We start from the raw sequence: 6,379 nt of genomic DNA on the forward strand, positions 1-6,379 counted from the left end.
CCGCGGGTCCAGCGACGACGAGAGTCAGAGCTTTCATGTCAGCCTTCTCAGGAATCCCTCTTTTTGCAGGTCATTGGCTGAAGTTCGTTTTACGTTCGTACAGATATGTCTATGTTCTGACGTAAGTATAAGCGATTTTTCTGTTTGAGGTCACGATTTGGATACTCCCGGCAGTAATCTGGACAATGGTTTGTAAATTATCAACAAGGCTGATGAACATATGTGTAGTTTCCTTTTGTAAAGTCCAACAGTTGGAGAAAGCCGAAGCCGTTATTGTTGATGCTATAAGGTTAGGAACACTACCGGATGTTGTTACTTACAACACATTGGTTGCTGCATTTGTCGTTTTGTTGACCTTGATGCAGGCTATTCAGTCCTACATAGGATGAGAGAGGCAGACATATATCCAGATGTAGTTACATATAATTCTTTGATAGCTGGCGCTTCGAACCATTGCTTACTTTCGAGATGTTTGGATCTGTTTGATGAAATGATTAAGATTGGAATTCCACCTGATATTTGGAGTCACAATACTCTAATGCATTGCTTTTTTAGATTAGGAAAGCCTGAGGAGGCCAATAAAGTTTTCCAGGATATTGTTATGAGCAAACTTTCTCCTTGTTCAACCACATTCAATACTATGCTCAATGGTCTCTGCAAGAATGGGTATACAGCTAACGCGTTGATGTTATTCCGGAGTTTGCAGCGGCATGGATTCATTCCTCAATAATTAACATACAACATATTGATTGACGGGCTATGCAAATCAGGCTGGTTGCGTGCAGCAAGAACGGTCCTCAAGGAGCTTGGGCAATCAGGCCTTGCGCCTAATGCCAGTACTTACACTGTTACACAACAGTGATGAAATATTGTTTCCAAGCAAGAAAATTCCAAGAAGGAATTGAAGTCTTCCATGAGATGAAAGATAAAGGATATACTTATGATGCGTTCGCATACTGCACCGTCAGCAGTGCTTTTGCTAAAACTGGTAGACTAGAAGAAGCACATAGATGTTTTGAGTTGATGGTTGAAAAGGGCATTGAACTTGATATTGTGTCCTACAATATCTTGGTTAATATGTATTGCTTAGAAAGTCGGTTGGAAGAAGTCTATGACTTGTTGTATGAGATCGAAGAAGCAGGGTTAAAATGTGATCAATATACACATACTACACTAATTGACGGGCTCTGCAGAGCAGGTAATATCGATGGTGCACTAAAACATCTGAAATATATGGATATGTTGGGTTTTGATTCTAATTTAGCTGCATACAATTGCATGGTTGATCGGTTATGTAAAGCTGGTTACACTAATAATGCTTTGAAGATTTTTGAGACAATGGAGGTTAAAGATTGTATTACCTACACCTCCTTGGTGCATAACCTCTGCAAGGAAAGGAGATTTTTGCATGCATCGAAGCTTTTGTTAGCTTGTTTAAATCAGGGAATGAAGGTGGATAGACCTACCCAAAGGGTTGTTGTCAAAGGTCTTCATAGGTCAGGTTTATACTCAGAAGCTAGGATGCTTCAATCGAAAATACGAGTGGCTAAATTCTGCACTAATTAAAGGATCAGTTGTTGAAAAGGGACATTACAGAACCATGTTTATCATTTTAGCAAATACTTCTGCGCAAAAGAATCCCAATGGTTTTGCAGGGAACGCCTAAATGTTCAGATGTGTTCACACCTTACAGGGGTTCTTTTTCTGTGAGGTAAAGCATAATTGCTTTTCAATATCTTGTAGTAATCATGTCACCTTTTTGCTCCTGATATCTCTATTTTTGGTCAGTGACTTTAGTTTAATGTACGTTATATATCTGATATGATGAGCATCCCTAAAGATGTACCTGATGTTGAGGGTACTAGCAGTTGTATGTCAAAACCAACTGTTTTCTAGTAGAAGATCAGATCTGATTACGTTTTTGGTCCAAGAAACTGTTATACCCCGATGCTACTATTAGATAGAGAGAAGGGGGTACAGATTGTGGTTGTTTGTAAGGAAGGCAACATTGATATTTCTTCTTCACTATGCTGTTTGTCAAAAGCACTTAGCAAGTTGTCATATTCTTTTGGCTTTAATGCATTATTGGGAAGACATAAGGGTAAAGATGGAACCTAATGCAATTTGATGCAGAACGGGGTGGATCGGGTGCTTTTGTAATTGTAGTGAGGATAGGCATGATTATCATCATAAATAAGTTGTTGATGCAAATAATCTGGATTCAAGCATCAGGTTTTTTTTAGATAGAGACTATATGCTATTGAAAAATTAATGATTAATTTCTTAATGCCACAGGTGAAATGGTATTCACTTCCTGTTGTATTCCCCCAAGCGGGTTACATTTGTCTGGTTTTACTAAACCATGTTTTCTGTAACTACCTTGAATGTTTTCCTTGTTTGAATCTGACAGTGTATTTTTGGTACCTTTAAAATATATACTATATGAGGTCCGGCCCGTATGGTTGGAAAGTTTGTGTTCCACAATCTTAGGGATACACACAAAGATGGTAACCACATATTAACTGCTTCATTTATGAGATTTATAGCAACCGAGATACATTCCTTACTGAGACAGAATTGTAACATGCTATCTGTCTCCATGTAAAGGATGATTCGTTTGAATGGACATGAGAGTCCAACTAGATTGCATTGCATTGCCAGAATCAATGTTGTAGTAACGTCTTTGAAAATGAGTACTCCATTTAACAAGTAGCTCTATTTTCCAACGTTCACCAAGACTGAGGATGTATGTGATTGTTCTTGACGACAGTGTTCTGTTTCCGGCTTCCCGTTGAGCTAGCCTTTAATTCTGAAACAATGCTTCTTTCCAGGATGAGCATCAATTGTTGAGAAAAGGGAACACTACTATGACTCTGAGTAGACCTGAAATAAATAATTATAAATCAAGGGCAAAAGTGTTTTTTTCACTTTAACGACTATGAAGCAGGGAAAGACATTTCATGAACCTTATATTGAGTGGCATTTACAACAATTATGCTACAAACTTGGTTTTTTACTCTGAAGTATGTGTTGTCCAGGTGCAGGGGAATGCCAAATGTAATAAGAGTATTAGAGATTAAGAAGCTTGTGAGTTCAGGAATTTGGATTTATGTATGTTACATTGGTTAAGAACGCGCATCTCATCAGGACTATTTTGGTTTTTTGCTGATGAAGTATTCGTTTCTGTTGCTTAAATGACCCTTAAGCATGCGATGCATGATAATCTTTTTTCTCGTGGATAAACCGCTGTGCCTAATGTGGTTGTTCAATCTTCTTTCATGTAAAGACCTGTGTTACAATCCACTTTCCAAAGGTGTCGGCCTGTATTTGATATTTCTCATCCTTATAGAATTTTGTTGTTTGAGTTCTTGTGGCAGTGTAAGTCATATATTATATTTTATGGTTATAATCACTGCTAGGAGCATTACTATTGTTGTACATTACTTAAAAGCAAACAGGAAAGGTCTTGCTTAAGCATATACTGATAGAAGCTATACTTCCTCCATCTCTCTCTCTCTCCCCCCCTCTTTCTCAAATTACCATGTAGCTAAGGTTGTATTTTTTGTTGCAGATTCATTTTGTTCTCTTGATAAGCAGACAAGGAAAAGTTAGGTTGACCAAGTGGTATTCACCTTATTCTCAGAAAGAAAGAAGTAAGGTATGTAAGATTAACTAGACCATCTTTTTTATTTCCACCAACATTTGTATCTACTTGGTTCCAGCAGATTATATATAGCTGCCGGATTTTTTTCTGAGAAAGATATGTGTATACTTAGTCATAACATTCATAGATATGGTGGCAAACTATATGTAGGTAATACGAGAGCTCAGTGGCATGATTCTTACACGCGGCCCCAAGCTTTGCAATTTCGTTGAGTGGAGGGGATTTAAAGTTGTTTATAAAAGGTATTCCTTAAAATTGCTACCATGTTTCCATTCCCAAAGAATCCTTATTTTCTTCTCCCTGTTCAACTAGTTTGGTGTTGATCATCTTTTGATAACTGGGTTTTTACTTTTCAGATATGCTAGCCTCTATTTCTGTATGTGCATTAACCAGGAAGACAATGAATTGGAGATCCTTGAAATTATTCATCATTATGTTGAAATTCTAGATCGCTACTTCGGAAGTGTGAGCCATCTACCCTCCAAGTAATTTGAAAATGTGTTTTTTTGTCGCCATCCCCTATTGGAGGTCATGGGTTCAAATCCCACCCTTCCCCCTTGCCTTGATTTGCTTGTTCCTGAATTCTTTTTATCGTCATTAAATTTTGAAACATCAGTTAATCGGAACTTACCCGACAAGGAATTTCGCTACCTTAGGACCGTCTCAAAAACAAAGAAAAACAGAGAGAGAAATTTTAGTTTAGGTGGACCTTATTTATACATCGAAGTTGACTCTAACTTGGAACTTATGTATGTTAGGTTTGTGAGCTGGACCTGGTCTTTAATTTTCACTAGGTACGTTGTCTTCTCTCAGCATGATTTAACTCGTTTCCTTAATCCCTTTACTTGATTCGTATTTGTTTTTTTTATCCAAGCTACAACAAACTAAAACATCCCTCTCAGCCTTGAAACACCCCACCATATGTTCACTTGAACTCCCTTTTACACTCAAAAGTTACATGGACTCTTTTGATGGAGTAGCATCGTTTTACATATGCAGTTGTCCCTTCCCCTTTTGGCAGGAGACTTACCTTACCCCTTTTGTCCTCCCAGGATAAGAGTCACAGTTGCATATTTGGTAATTCTGAAAAGAATCTATTTCTGAAACTGGAACATAACATAATAATATGGTATGATGGCCCCTATAGGCGTTAGTACTAATCTACCATAACTACTACCGTTGTAACATAGCAACAAAGTTCCTTGTTTAATTTTGAGTGGCTATGAACAAAGATTTTTCTATATGGTGCTACATTATGGGATCATCTCCTGTATAGTTCACATGTAATGATAATTTAAATCACCTAAGCTCACCTCTCCCACCTTACAATGGGCAAAAACGACCCAATTACGTTACTCTTAAATATGTTATAGAAGACACATTACCGCTGGGAAGGTGGATTTTTGGCACATCAAAGCAGTTGACGAAGCCACAAAGGTATGTTTGATGTAAATATAATAGGACCTGTATGAGCAGTTTCAATTTGCTTCTGGAATGACCAAGAGTTCTCACGGTATTAGTTTGACTTAAACCGACCAAACTAGTTCTCCAATTTGCCACATGGTGGTATCGGAACTAGTCAAGATCTTTACGTGCCTCAATTTTTGCTTATGACCCTTCTGTCAGGATTCTCTTAAATCATTTCCACCATTCCAAAGATCAACCATTTCAACTGTAGTTATATTTTTTTCATCATCTTAATTAATTATCTTGCTAGAGAGTGCTTCAACTTCTGCCTTCAGATTGATCATTGTTTCTTATTGCGGGTTTCATATTAATAAGACAATTGTTGGCATAAGCTCGTAAAAGAGTTGTTCTTTAAGCTCGAAAATTTGCAAAAATTTCTATTGTGGAATGTGCCGATTTAGTTGCAATATTTCCCTTTAGTTGGGATGTGTGCCGGATTACCGGCTTGTCCATTCAGCACTACAAATTATATTAATGATATTGTTTTTAGTCCACGAGAGTCACCCTCTCGCACTGTTTCTTCATTGTTGAAGAGTATTATCTGTACTTCTCTTAAACTATGTGTGTAGTTTGGGTGTTGGTACTTTATTCACTTATGAATATGTTGTTGGCCGTTTCAGGCTTATTATATACTGGATGAGGTACTAATAGCCGGGGAGCTTCAGGAATCAAGCAAGAAGACGGTGGCCCGTCTAGTAGCTCCGCAGGTAAGAGTCCCATAGCCCACGTCCCCATCCCCGTTTGTTCCTCAATCTGGATGGTTGAAGTTTCTGGGTTTTTGTGTGTTTGCAGGATTCTTTAGTTGAGGCAGCCAAAGAAGAAGCAAATTCTATAAGCAATATAATTGCACAGGCAACCAAGTAAGCTTTTCTATTACATGTATTATGTGTTCTTTTTCTTCTTAGTGTGGAATATTGGCCTTTTTTTTATGATAAATTACTTATATCGCCCTTGTGAATTTCGTAATTCGTTCGACTATAGAAACTACCTCCATTCCGGAAGAGATGTAATTACCTTAAATTTGTGCATTGGTGTTGCTTTGGGTCAAAAACTAACATTTTTGGATGGATTTGCTGGAAATGAGACCGATCTAAACGAGAAAACCTTCATTTCATAAAAAACACGTGAACACCTTTATCACATATGATAATACAAGTGAGGGACCCAGTGGTGCGCGGGTGACTTGGCCCATGACCTAGGTCCCGTCAAAGGTTGTTCATGTATCTGATTTACGCTCTGCTCTCCAAA

At 37.9% G+C, this 6,379-nt stretch overlaps 2 pseudogenes; both read left to right on the plus strand.

Moving 5' to 3' along the window:
- The first annotated feature begins 54 nt into the window (after window positions 1-54).
- LOC112501563 lies at window positions 55-1,876 on the plus strand (annotated as a pseudogene).
- LOC112501569 lies at window positions 1,644-6,198 on the plus strand (annotated as a pseudogene).
- Window positions 6,199-6,379: the final 181 nt, after the last annotated feature.

This window comes from Cynara cardunculus, unplaced genomic scaffold (genome assembly GCF_001531365.2).
Source record: "Cynara cardunculus var. scolymus isolate 2C unplaced genomic scaffold, CcrdV1 Un_Scaffold_232, whole genome shotgun sequence".
NCBI lineage: Eukaryota > Viridiplantae > Streptophyta > Magnoliopsida > Asterales > Asteraceae > Cynara > Cynara cardunculus.